This window comes from Schistocerca americana, chromosome 8, assembly GCF_021461395.2.
Source record: "Schistocerca americana isolate TAMUIC-IGC-003095 chromosome 8, iqSchAmer2.1, whole genome shotgun sequence".
In the NCBI taxonomy this organism is placed as follows: domain Eukaryota; kingdom Metazoa; phylum Arthropoda; class Insecta; order Orthoptera; family Acrididae; genus Schistocerca; species Schistocerca americana.
Window position 1 is genome coordinate 407,801,141 of NC_060126.1, and position 15,034 is coordinate 407,816,174.

The window sequence follows — 15,034 nt, forward strand, 5'->3', positions numbered from 1 at the left end:
GCACATGTTCTAGCAGCACAGGTAGAGTATCCCGTATGAAATCATGATAACGTGGTCCATTGGGCGTAGGTGGAAGAACATGGGGCCCAATCAAGACATCACCAACAATGCCTGCCCAAACGTTCACATAAAATCTGTGTTGATGACGGAATTGCACAACTGCGTGCGGATTCTCGTCAGCCCATACAAGTTGATTGTGAAAGTTTACAATTTTATCACGCTGGAATGAAGCCTCATCCGTAAAGAGAACATTTGCATTGAAATGAGGATTGACACATTGTTGGATGAACCATTCGCAGAAGTGTACCCGTGGAGGCCAATCAGCTGCTGATACTGCCTGTACAGGATGTACATGGTACGGAAACAACTGGTTCTTCCGTAGCACTCTCCATACAGTTACGTGGTCAACGTTACCGTGTACAGCAGCAACTTCTCTGACGCTGACATTAGGGTTATCGTCAACTGCACGAAGAATTGCCTCGTCCATTGCGGGTGTCCTCGACGTTCTAGGTCTTCCCCAGTCGCGAGTCATAGGCTGGAATGTTCCGTGCTCCCTAAGACGCCGATCAATTGCTTGGAACGTCTTCCTGTCGGGACACCTTCGTTCTGGAAATCTGTCTCGATACAAACGTACCGCGCCACGGCTATTGCCCCGTGCTAATCCATACATCAAATGGGCATCTGCCAACTCCGCATTTGTAAACATTGCACTGACTGCAAAACCATGTTTGTGATGAACACTAACCTGTTGATGCTACGTACTGATGTCCTTGATGCTAGTACTGTAGAGCAATGAGTCGCATGTCAACACAAGCACCGAAGTCAACATTACCTTCCTTCAATTGTGCCAACTGGCCGTGAATCGAGGAAGTACAGTACATACTGACGAAACTAAAATGGGCTCTAACATGGAAATTAATTATTTCCGGACACATGTCCACATAACATCTTTTCTTTATTTGTGTGTGAGGCATGTTTCCTGAAAGTTTGGCCGTACCTTTTTGTAACACCCTGTAGATTGGTCGGACAGATTCTTTTAAAACTTACATTTCTGTGGTCAACGTAAAGCGACGCTTCAGGTGGTGTAAATAGCGCCCCCATTGGACAATGGATAACTGGAAACGAATGATTTGCATTGATGTGTCACACTAGACTGTGTGGCAGTCCGATGGAAGAGTTTGGATTTGCTAATTTCTAGAGAAGATTACCTGCCATCATCTGTACTACCAACACTGAATTACAGAGAAGGTGGTGTTACGGTATTGGGCTGTTGTATGTGGTTAGTGAGGAGTTTCCTTACTGCGCTTAAACAAACGCTAAATGTCGAAGAATCTTAAAACATTTTGTACTGCCTACAGTAGAGTAACAGTTCGGAGACGATGAATGTTTGTGTCAGTGTAGAAATGCACCCTGTCATAAAGCAGCATCTGTGAGCACTGGTTTGTGGACAAAAACATTGTTGAAATGGACTAGCCTGCCCAGAATCCCGACTTGAACCCAACTGAACACATTTGGGATGAGTTAGAACGACGAGATCGCTCCAGATCACAGCGTCCACATCACTACCTTCTCTGGTTTTGAGTCTTGGGGAAGAAAAGGGAGCCGATACTCTACAGAGTTTCAGACATCTCGCTGAAATTCTCAGCAGAGTTCAAGTTGTCACAAAGGCAAATGACGGGCGCACCCCTTACTAATGTCCACTAATAGATGGTGTAATTTTATCTACTTCACTACGTAATTTCCCATTACTTTAGAAGGAGAGTTTTATGTGTGTGTCCGTAGCTGATGAAACATTTTTCCGGAAATAGAAGTCATGCAGCGGCACTATATTTCTTTTATATTCTTGGTTTACATCTCTTTGTTTTCGATTACTTTCGGGATAGCAGCCTTATGTTCAAGCGCTTCATCTACATCTACATATACATCTACATGTACATCTGCATGAATACTCTGCAAATCAAACTTAAGTGCGTGGCAAAGGGTTCACTGAACGACTTTCACAATAATTCTCTGTTATTCCAATCTCGATAAAACGAATACCTATACCTTTCCGTGCGAGCCCTGATTTCCCTTGTTTCATTACGATGATCGTTCCTCTCTCTGTAGGTCGGCATCTACAAAATATTTTCGCATTCGGAGGAGAAAGTTGGCGACTGAAATTTCGTGAGAAGATTCTTCCTCAACGAAAAACTCCCTTTCCTTAGTGATGTCCAGCCCATGTCCTGTATCCATGTCAATTACACTGTCTCCCCTATTTCACGATAATACAAAACGTACTGCTCTTCTTCGAAGTTTCTCAACGTACACTGTTACTCCTATCTGGTAAGGATTCCAGACCGCGCTGCAGTACTCCGAAAGAGGACGGACAAGCGTAGTGTAGGCAGTCTCTTTAGTAGATCTGTTACAGTTTTTAAGTGTTCTGCCAATAAAACGCGTTCTTTGGTTTGCTTATTGTCTTTCCCATCCAAGTTGGCAAGCCAGCTGTGGTCAATGATGACGCCAGATGCCATCTTCACAGCTCCTCTGATAATAAGAAAGAGTGCTTGAGCATAGAATTGCGGTCCAGAATCTTGTCTAAAGGAAGGGAATTAAAACGAATAAACTAAAAAGAATGAAGCGTCGCTGTGAAACTGCTATTTGTCATACCGCTCAGTAAGGTTTTTAATTCTGAAATCGAAGAGATGTGCCGTCTGTGAAGAAACCCAATCCATGACTGCACTTATCACATCTTCGTCATCGTTGAACCGTTCACCAACACAGAACGCCATTAATAATTGAAAAAAGGGAAAATCGCTGAATGTAAGATCTTGACTGCAAGGTGGATGATCGAGTTGTTCCAATCCAAAAGGGATGATTAAACCTTATGTTTGTACTGAACATACGGCTTTGCATTGTCGTGGAGAAAAATCATACTGGAAGAAAGTGGGCCATACAACTTGTTTTGTATGGCATCCGGAGTTTCCTAGTACTCAAGAATCGAATTTCAAATCGTACCTCACTGTCGGAGGCTGGCTCAACTTCTACTGCCCAACACATAAACAGACTATACAGCTGCAAACAGCGTCTAAACGCGCACGAAGCATACTGGGAACAGATGCGAATCATTTAGCTCTTATTCACAAGCGGACCTTACTTAAAAAATACAAACCACACTCTCTCGCTAAAGAGAATTATAGGCAGTAGGTACGTGTTAACGAGGTACTCTTAAAATTTTTTTTGAGTAATAAACGCAGCTTTAAATAGTTCTGGGTTTTATTTTGCAAACAACTGCTGTCCGTTGTCTCTCCATCCCTTCCCAAAGTTAGTATGAGTTTCCCCACCTCCTTACCCCAGCTCAGGTCCTGGGCACACGCTTGGTCTCGAATACTCGTTTGTAATGTTGGTCAGACGATGATTCGAGAATCAAAGTGCACAGCAACTGTCAGGGCTTAAATCAGTTAAATAAATTTCTTTTAGAGGTTACCTGCATGTGTCCACATTCGTATCTGAGTAGTCAGCGTGACTGATTGCGACATAGAAGACCAGGGTTCAATTCCCGGTAGTTCCAGAGGCTTTTTCTTGGTGGGAGGACTGGAGCAGGGTACACTCAACAGCGCGTTGTCAATGGAGGAGCTATTTGAAACAGAAGTAGCGGCTCCAAGGTCTATGAACCCGATATCTGCCGAGAGAGCACTGTCCTGCCCGTGCGACCGTAGATACCGCATCCGAATGACACCTTTGGCTGAGCATAATATTGGTATGTTTAAGCAAGAACGGCGGAGCTTACCATCTCATACAATATGAAACTCAAATAATACTTTCAGAAATTACGAATAGACGTTACTGAAAAGGTGCCCCGCTCTCCATTAGTGCTATAAGCCCCGTGCGATTTTAAGCCAGCCCTTACTGGACGGATATTATCCATGTGGCCATCGCGGTTGCTGCTGTTTCTTCCAGGCAGACACGATATTGCCGTATGCCAGACGACAAGCTGCCTGGGACTCAGAACGGGAATTAGCTTCTGGTAGCGCAAGAGGTATTGTGGTTCATGATCTCCCCCATTATTTTAGAAGGAAAATTGTATGTGTGGATTCATAGCTGATGAAACATTTTTCCGGACAGTTCGTTGATTTTATTTTCTTGATTTCCATTTCTTTCTCTTTGATTACTTCTGGGATAGCAGCCGCACGTTCAAGCGCTTATTCTTGTTACCAGCCAAGCTGCCAAACCAGCTGTTCCCAGTGATGATGCCAGGTGCCATATTTACAGCTTCACTGATAACAAGAAAGAGCGCTTGAGCACAGAGCTGCGATCCCGAAACTTGTCGAAAAGAAAGAAATGTACACTCCTGGAAATTGAAATAAGAACACCGTGAATTCATTGTCCCAGGAAGGGGAAACTTTATTGACACATTCCTGGGGTCAGATACATCACATGATCAGACTGACAGAACCACAGGCACATAGACACAGGCAACAGAGCATGCACAATGTCGGCACTAGTACAGTGTATATCCACCTTTCGCAGCAATGCAGGCTGCTATTCTCCCATGGAGACGATCGTAGAGATGCTGGATGTAGTCCTGTGGAACGGCTTGCCATGCCATTTCCACCTGGCGCCTCAGTTGGACCGGAGTTCGTGCTGGACGTGCAGACCGCGTGAGACGACGCTTCATCCAGTCCCAAACATGCTCAATGGGGGACAGATCCGGAGATCTTGCTGGCCAGGGTAGTTGACTTACACCTTCTAGAGCACGTTGGGTGGCACGGGATACATGCGGACGTGCACTGTCCTGCTGGAACAGCAAGTTCCCTTGCCGGTCTAGGAATGGTAGAACGATGGGTTCGATGACGGTTTGGATGTACCGTGCACTATTCAGTGTCCCCTCGACGATCACCAGTGGTGTACGGCCAGTGTAGAAGATCGCTCCCCACACCATGATGCCGGGTGTTGGCCCTGTGTGCCTCGGTCGTATGCAGTCCTGATTGTGGCGCTCACCTGCACGGCGCCAAACACGCATACGACCATCATTGGCACCAAGGCAGAAGCGACTCTCATCGCTGAAGACGACACGCCTCCATTCGTTCCTCCATTCACGCGACACCACTGGAGGCGGGCTGCACGATGTTGGGGCGTGAGCGGAAGACGGCCTAACGGTGTGCGGGACCGTAGCCCACCTTCATGGAGACGGTTGCGAATGGTCCTCGCCGATACCCCAGGAGCAACAGTGTCCCTAATTTGCTGGGAAGTGGCGGTGCGGTCCCCTACGGCACTGCGTAGGATCCTACGGTCTTGGCGTGCATCCGTGCGTCGCTGCGGTCCGGTCCCAGGTCGACGGGCACGTGCACCTTCCGCCGACCACTGGCGACAACATCGATGTACTGTGGAGACCTCACGCCCCACGTGTTGAGCAATTCGGCGGTACGTCCACCCGGCCTCCCGCATGCCCACTATACGCCCTCGCTCAAAGTCCGTCAACTGCACATACGGTTCACGTCCACGCTGTCGCGGCATGCTACCAGTGTTAAAGACTGCGATGGAGCTCCGTATGCCACGGCAAACTGGCTGACACTGACGGCGGCGGTGCAGAAATGCTGCGCAGCTAGCGCCATTCGACGGCCAACACCGCGGTTCCTGGTGTGTCCGCTGTGCCGTGCGTGTGATCATTGCTTGTACAGCCCTCTCGCAGTGTCCGGAGCAAGTATGGTGGGTCTGACACACCGGTGTCAATGTGTTCTTTTTTCCATATCCAGGAGTGTATATCGTCGTGGTCTCAGACAATTTAAAAATTTAGTTAAGAGTCAGATCAAAAAGAAAACTATTTGAGGGTGGAGTAAGTGCCTTACCTTCAAGGAGTACTTGACGAATAGGTCAGCTAAAAGGATATCTGGAGAAGATAACGCCAATTTAACTGGAGGCCACGCGTCATTTAGCCAACGAGCCAGTACACAGACACTAGAGCAGGCGCCAACACACTGAGGGAACAAGGTCAAATAAGGTGGAGGAAATATTCCCGTGATGCACATAATGTATGACATTAGAATTAATCTAACATGCAGACGGAATTCTCCCAAAGAGAGAGTCCAACCAGGCAATACACCAGCAATGCACGACGGTACCGAGGTCACACGAGAACGCCGTGTGCAGCCAGATCAATTATGACTGATATAAAAGGGGCCGTTACCAGCAGAGAGGAGGTTCGCAAATCAGATGCAGTACGGAGTGGCGACGCAGCCGTTACAGCTGATGAAGATTTTAGTTTCTTCAGCCACGAGAAGCCGGTGGAAAGACACTGGAGACCCATAGCAACTGCGAGATAAGTAGTTGTTGTTCATTTCTTGGAATAGTACTGAACAGAGAACTTCTGTCTCTGTCCCAACGAGTCAATTAAAGGACCGAGTTATAACTGACGACTTGTCCTCTGAACTGGAAACCCAAGTAACACTGAATCAGTCTCAAGGGGCCAGCAGTTAGCAGAACGTTTGTGACTAAGAGCACTCGTCTCTATTTCATTTCGATGGTTAACTGACTGTATAGTAAAGGGTAGTAGATCTGATACCTCACCTAATTCTCTACAATCTCACTTGTATCTAACAGCTCAATAAAAGTGTTAATCACTTATAACTTCCGCAGAATCTATCTATGACACTACTGCTTTGTAGTCGACAATGCTCACATTACCAAACTCCCAATCAACGAAGGAGATTCTTTTTACCTCTCATCTCCGTTATAAAGGTTGTGAAGGGTGAATCCTATTTTAGAAAACCACCCTGATGTCGCCAACGTCCTGACTTCGCGACGCAGGTAGCAGCCACTCAATATTGGTGAAAGCACCACCTGTGCAGTGACGCCACAAAAGCAACAAGCAAAAAACAATAAAGTGATGCTGTGAAACTGCTGTTTGCGCGAAAAAAATATAGTGCTGCATGCTTCAGACAACACTAAATTTCCGATTAAACACAGAAAATGACCTGAAGTATTCCAGCCAACAGTACCTTTCAACCATTTAGTTACATATGTCACACTACTCACGAGTGATTGCTCCCTACGATTTCATGCGTATTTTTACAGCCACACTCCGCAATGCTCGACGTTTGTTTTTCTGTCCGTCACTACACGAGGTCTACCTGTATTGGTTTAGCTGGGGTTGGTTGTTCCTCCTAGTTTCAACTTCACAAGCATGTCACCCACAATCGACTTGGACGACTTTAGAAGGGTTGAAATGTCCGTAATCGATTAGTTACTTAGGTGACATCCTATGGTTAGCCTATGTTCGTAGTCACTGAACAGTGAACGACCTATTCCGTTGTTATCGATTATTTACTGACAATGCAATACTCCCCGCCTCCTTTTATACAGGCAGCTTCGCCTCTCGTGACACCTAGTTATCAGTTCCGCACTACATAGCGGTGTCGGCATACTTTTGATCAGACAGTGTTCAGAACGCGGACAAAATATGCTTTAAGTTTATGGCTTTTTTTCTTATTAAAAAAACCAACTTCATCTAAAAAATACCCCATATATTACTTTAATGTCTGACAGCTAACTTTCTGTTACTTGCAAATACATATTCTCTGTATTCACATTTTAGAAGTTTTCGACTTTGACCGCTAACACCAGAACAGACATTGGGAACTGGAACTACAACGTTAGTAGAGGCTTCTAGAACATAGAACCATCGGGTATTTTCAATTTTCAAAGAGAATAGAAATGAACGCGATACATTTATGAGATTTCAATATTCATAGCTTCGACTGCACTTGCTACCAGTCAGTATCCATACTCTGTCCCGACTTTCTTCAAATGGATACCGAAACGGAATGTCTGTGCGAATTGACAGATGCGAGTTGATTTTATAGATCATAATTTTTGTTGCCTAATGGTGGTGGGACTAGTAGTTCCTGCTCCTAGTTATGACTTTTATCGAGACCCTAGAACTATCAGTCATAACTGATTTTCACTAACTCCATTCTCACAGAAAGGAAAAACCCGTGTTTAAACAAGTGAGGCATACAGCTTCTGATATACTGTGAGGATGTATGTAACAGATGGAAATGATGTTCGAGGATCTGATTTGTTTCTTCTTCTTCATCTTTTTCTTCCAAATGTCTACCCAGAATAACTTCCATCAACACAATGATAGCTCACAAAGCCAGCAGTTACATACACTAAAACAAAGGATTTGTGATGGAGGCGAAATGCCTTTCAGTCGCAGGCTTATGGGGTGACTATCTTAAATACAGTTCTAGGCTTACTGATTCTTACAAAATCGATCCCCATTACCACCTAACAACAATGACACCCGATTTCATATACTAGTATGTTGATAATACAGTATAATGACCTACTGCAGCCATCAAAGCATTGTATATAGTCTAAAGGTCCATATTTATGTAACAGGTGGGAATAATGTTCGAGGAACCACACACGCTGTCTGCGTGGAAGTGAGGGAGGGAAAAGACTGTTCCTCGCAAGTTCACCAAGTTCACATACAGTATACTACAGCATATTAGCCAAATAGTGTAGTATAGTACTGTACCCGAAGGTGATGGAGCAGACAACTGCAGGTGTGAAAGCAATGTTTACAAATTATTTTCCTCAGCATGGAGCTGGGACAGATGTTAAATGATGTATATACTGTACTCTACACCGTATATCATAAGATACTATGCAGGTGTTACGCATCTGATTTTTTTTTCAGTACGGTCCACATTACCATTGTCTGGGCGGGGAGGGGGGGACTATGTGGAGCATATGTACAATTTTTGTCTATCATAGATAGTATATGATATACACTCTCATGTTCAGAAAAAACCAGACCACCTTGAATGACTAGAGATAGGACATTCATATTCACAGGACATGTACATTAGTAAGTTCTGCAGAAATGATTAGCATTTGAACCGTGTCGGCCAGCGCGTTTAAGGTCAACATCGATATTGCAGCGCCAACACCAACTACCAGTAAAATGTGCCTGCAGTTCTTGTTGTCACTATAAACCGAAGGTAATCGATCAGTGTGACTTGAGCGTATGTGGGAGATGCCTCTCAGACATATGCACGAACTGTACCATCAAATCAGTGAGTTTGAAAGATGGCGCATTATTGGCATGAGAAAATGTGATGCATCCATCGGGAAATTGCTCCTCATGTGGGACGAAGTGCTTCAGCAGTGAAAAATGACAGTCTGTCACAGTTCATTATGGCATGGGTTACGTGCGTATAGTCCACTTATCTGCCTACCTTTGACGAATGTGTAGAAACATTATAGACGGCAATGATATATGGAACGACTTCATCAGATAGCGTTTACGGAAGAATCCAGGTTGTCTGAAAATGATGGCTGCATTTTGGTTCACCACAGATGGGGGGAATAACATAAGAGTTGCCGCATTTGCACAAGACATAAGCGCCAACTCAAGCCCCTGTGGTATGGGGTTCTGTTGGGTACAACCAAAACTCATGGTGGTGTGTGTCCAGAGCAATGTGACCTACATGAATGACGTCCTGCAATCTTTAGCCATAACTTTCTGCACAACACAACAACAATTTTTCAGCAACACAATGCACTACCAGAAGTTGCTGCAGGAACGTGTGCCTTCTTAGTGTCACCAGATGCCAGACCTATTACCAATCGAAAATGTGTGGGGTATGTTGAAACGACAGGTGCAGCGCTGTGACCGAACGACAACTACCACAGATGAACTTTGGAATCAGGTGAATGCAGCGTGGATTGCTATACCGCAGGACGCCATTCACGCCCTATACGCGTCGCCATCACGCATGGGATAAGTTATCATGGCCCATGGCGGATCCTGCGCCCACGAGGCAACAGTACACATGCTGAACTGAGGTGAATGAATTGCTAAACATTTCTGCAGAACATTCTAACGTACATGTTCTGTGAATATGAAGTCCTGTCTCTAGTTGTTCAGGGTGTTTTTCTTTTCTTTTTCTTTTTTTTCGAAAGGTGTATTTAGTATTGATTTGCTGCTGCATTTTCTAGCAGGAGACCTTTGGGTGCGAGGTTGCAAGTTCAGTCTTTAGTATCCTTCATTTGAAAGTGTTTTGGTAACAATTATGACATGAAAAATATTAGCTGCTAATGATCCACCATGTGCATCAGGAGGGCTAAAGAAAATGAATGTCCAACAGGTGCAGAAATCAACCGCCTGTGGGGTGTATATTTTACACTTCAGAAAATGGACATCGACAATATTCAAGAATATGTTCAAAACAAACCATCAACTTGCACCATGAACACCGAATGCAATATGGCGCACCACAGCGATCGTAAGGTTTGCATCATCAAGAGGAAGGCGCACTCCCTGGGAGTTGCAAACTGTGCAGGACGTTTAGCTGTGTATCCACCCTTAGAGAATGCGTGCAGAATCATATTGGTGTAACAAGGTGATGCGAACTGATGGAATGTGATGACACGCAAATGAAAGCAAAACAGCTTGTCATGGAGCTTATCGTGAAACTGGGTATCCTTTAAGGCGTAGCTGCAGATAGTGTGATAATATGTTTTATAAGCACGGAAAAAACAAACATTCAACGGCTGAATTTGCCCGTTGGTTCCAGGTAGTATGAACTGCAATGTCACACTTTCCAGGAGGGATAGTTTGCTCTAAAGGAATATGATATTTATACGCAGATCAGGAATCAAGCATAGGAAGTTATTTTGACCAGTTATTGGCCAAAACCAGTGCTCATATCATAGTTGTATTTCTCTTATGTCCATTTTCCCAATCTTGCTTGCTGCGACATAAATACTCCCTACTGTCTTAGCAAGATCACACACGTTAGAGAAAATATAGGGGGCAGATGCCTCCAACTTCTCCCAGCACAATAAATATTAGCACTGGGCATAATTACATTAAGGCATTGATGTTAATTTATCTTGGTACTACTCTCTTGGCACCTCTAATTTCCAGGGCTCCTTTCATATGCATTTACTCTTCAATCCCAATTGGTTGGAGTTGAAGACAAATTCCTTACTGAACGATTGGATAAGTTTATCTCATCCACAAATTTTCAGGCCGATTCCGCAATTTGCTGTGCACCATCAAGTTGATGCTTTGTGTGACATTTCACTGTCTTACGTCTTACAATTCTGTAGCACTGTTTGAAGTTATGCAAGCATCCACTGCTTTCCTTAAAATCACTACAATGTATGTTGTGTGCAATTTGATGTGCATAACGCAGTACGTCACTGTGAAGCACATCATGCAAATTGTATCGGGCATCCTTGAAACGCTCAAACACCGTAATTCGTAACAAGTGCACCTTATCCTCCCTCGAATATCTGTAGTTTTACTTATGCACTACGTAGTCATATTGCTGATAACTTATTTTGAGTTCTTAATTGTCATTTTTCTATGCTGCAGACGATCTTCCATGTACATAATTATGTTTAGTACCCATTCCTTCGACAACGGTTGTTCGTTATTGCGTTTCACTTGAGATGGGATTTGTGGTTCCCCGTCCGACTAGGATGATGACTTGCATGGCTCTACTCCTCATGTACATTGTCTGCACAGTCGTTCAAATACAACACCACACATTCCGATGACATCTTGCAGAAGCACGAATATTCCATCTGCCACTTCTTTCTCACTCTGCGAATTTCCTTGGGTTCCTTTCTTACGGAATTTCAGTTTCGGTACCTGTTGTTATTGAGATAATGCAGCGTTTGCTCTGTTTATCATTGCCATTGTTTTGCTCTGTATCAGCACTACTAGCACTATAGTCAGTTACTCATCGACTAGGCAGCTGAACTACACTCCGTAGTATCATCCTGCGTTCACCACTGGATACCTCCAGTTCCTCCCCCTGTTGCCATTAGCAGCCAATATTGTGGTTGCATGGTAGGCAATACGTGGGGAGTCGAATGCAGTAAACATAGTTGGCTTTCTGTGGCCTCGAACTTAAGGGATTTCTTGCAAGTGTTGCACTATATTTCACTCCCCCAGACACATGACTGTTGTGCGGTGTAGTTAGATTATTTCACCACGTTTCTATGTGTATACATACGGACATTAGTTAGAATACAAAACATCCTAACATACTAACTTAAAATGAGGCAAGTGATTACAACATTCTTCAGTAATTACGCTGTTTCACAACATTTCTATGTATATACAGATGGTATTTAGAAAATGAAATCCCCTAAGCAATAAAACTAACACATGAAAATGTGCACCCCCCCCCCCCCCCCCCCCCCCCCCCATGAACCATGGACCTTGCCGTTGGTCGGGAGGCTTACGTGCCTCAGCGATACAGATAGCCGTACCGTAGGTGCAACCACAACGGAGGGGTATCTACTGACAGGCCAGACAAACGTGTGGTTCCTGAAGAGGGGCAGCAGCCCTTTCAGTAGTTGCAGGGGCAACAGTTTGGATGATTGACTGATCTGGCCTTGTAACGCTAACCAAAACGAACTTGCTGTGCTGGTACTGCGAACGATTGAAAGCAAGGGGAAACTACAGCCGTAATTTTTCCCGAGGGCATGCAGCTTTACTGTATGATTAAATGATGATGGCGTCATCTTGGGTAAAATATTCCCGAGGTAAAATAGTCCCCCATTCGGATCTCCGTGCGGGGACTAATCAAGAGGACGTCGTTATCAGGAGAAATAAAATTGGCGTTCTACCGATCGGAGCGTGGAATGTCAGATCCCTTAATCGGGCAGGTAGGTTAGAAAATTTAAAAAGGGAAATGGATAGGTTAAAGATAGATATAATGGGAATTAGAGAAGTTCGGTGGCAGGAGGAACAAGACTATTGGTCAGGCGAATACAGGGTTATAAATACAAATAGGGGTAATGCAGGAGTAGGTTTAATAATGAATAAAAAAAATAGGAATGCGGGTAAGCTACTACAAACAGCATAGTGAACGCATTATTGTGGCCAAGATAAACGCGAAGCCCACGCCTACTACAATAGTACAAGTTTATATACCAACTAGCTCTGCAGATGACGAAGAAATTGAAGAGATGTATGATGAAATAAAAGAAATTATTCAGATAGTGAAGGGAGACGAAAATTTAATAGTCATGGGTGACTGGAATTCGGTAGTAGGAAAAGGGAGAGAAGGAAACATAGTAGGTGAATATGGATTGGGGGTAAGAAATGAAAGAGGAAGCCGCCTGGTAGACTTTTGCACAGAGCACAACTTAATCACAGCTAACACTTGGTTCAAGAATCATAAAAGAAGGTTGTATACATGGAAGACGCCTGGAGATACTGACAGGTTTCGGATAGATTATATAATGGTAAGACAGAGATTTAGGAACCAGGTTTTAAATTGCAAGACATTTCCAGGGGCAGATGTGAACTCTGACCACAATCTATTGGTTATGAACTGTAGATTAAAACTGAAGAAACTACAAAAAGGTGGGAATTTAAGGAGATGGGACCTGGATAAACTGACTAAACCAGAGGTTGTACAGAATTTCAGGGAGAGCATAAGGGAACAATTGACAGGAATGGGGGAAAGAAATACAGTAGAAGAAGAATAGGTAGCTTTGAGGGATGAAGCAGTGAAGGCAGCAGAGGGTCAAGCAGGTAAAAAGATGAGGGCTAGTAGAAATCCTTGGGTGACAGAAGAAATATCGAATTTAATTGATGAAAGGAGAAAATATAAAAATGCAGTAAAAGAAGCAGGCAAAAAGGAATACAAACGTCTCAAAAATGAGATCGACAGGGGGTGCAAAATGGCTAAGACGGCATGGCTAGAGGACAAATGTAAGGATGTAGAGGCTTATCTCACTAGGGGTAAGACAGATACTGGCTACAGGAAAATCAAAGAGACCTTTGGAGAAAAGTGAACCACTTGTATGAGTATCAAGAGCTCAGATGGAAACCTAGTTCTAAGCAAAGAAGGGAAAGCAGGAAGGTGGAAGGAGTATATAGAGGGTCTATACAATGGCGATGTACTTGAGGATAATATTATGGAAATGGAAGAGGATGTAGATGAAGATGAAATGGGAGATATGATACTGCGTGAAGAGTTTGACAGAGCACTGAAAGACCTGAGTCGAAACAAGGACCCGGGAGTAGATAACATTCCATTAGAACTACTGACAGCCCTGGGAGAGCCAGTTCTGACAAAACTCTACCATCTGGTAAGATGTATGAGACAGGCGAAATACCCTCAGACTTCAAGAAGAATATAATAATTCCAATCCCAAAGTAAGCAGGTGTTGACAGATGTGAAAATTACCGAACTATCAGTTTAATAAGTCACGGCTGCAAAATACTAATGCGAATTCTTTACAGACGGATGGAAAAACTAGTAGAAGCCGACCTCAGGGAAGATCAGTTTGGGTTCCGTAGAAATATTGGAACACGTGAGGCAATGCTGACCCTACATCTACATCTACATCTACATTTATACTCCGCAAGCCACCCAACGGTGTGTGGCGGAGGGCACTTTACGTGCCACTGTCATTACCTCCCTCTCCTGTTCCAGTCGCGTATGGTTCGCGGGAAGAACGACTGTCTGAAAGCCTCCGTGCGCGCTCTAATCTCTCTAATTTTACATTCGTGATCTCCTCGGGAGGTATAAGTAGGGGGAAGCAATATATTCGATACCTCATCCAGAAACGCACCCTCTCGAAACCTGGCGAGCAAGCTACACCGCGATGCAGAGCGCCTCTCTTGCAGAGTCTGCCACTTGAGTTTATTAAACATCTCCGTAACACTATCACGGTTACCAAATAACCCTGGGACGAAACGCGCCGCTCTTCTTTGGATCTTCTCTATCTCCTCCGTCAGACCGATCTGGTACGGATCCCACACTGATGAGCAATACTCAAGTATAGGTCGAACGAGTGTTTTGTAAGCCACCTCCTTTGTTGATGGACTACATTTTCTAAGGACTCTCCCAATGAATCTCATCCTGGTACCCGCCTTACCAACAATTAATTTTATATGATCATTCCACTTCAAATCGTTCCGCACGCATACTCCCAGATATTTTACAGAAGTAACTGCTACCAGTGTTTGTTCCGCTATCATATAATCATACAATAAAGGATCCTTCTTTCTATG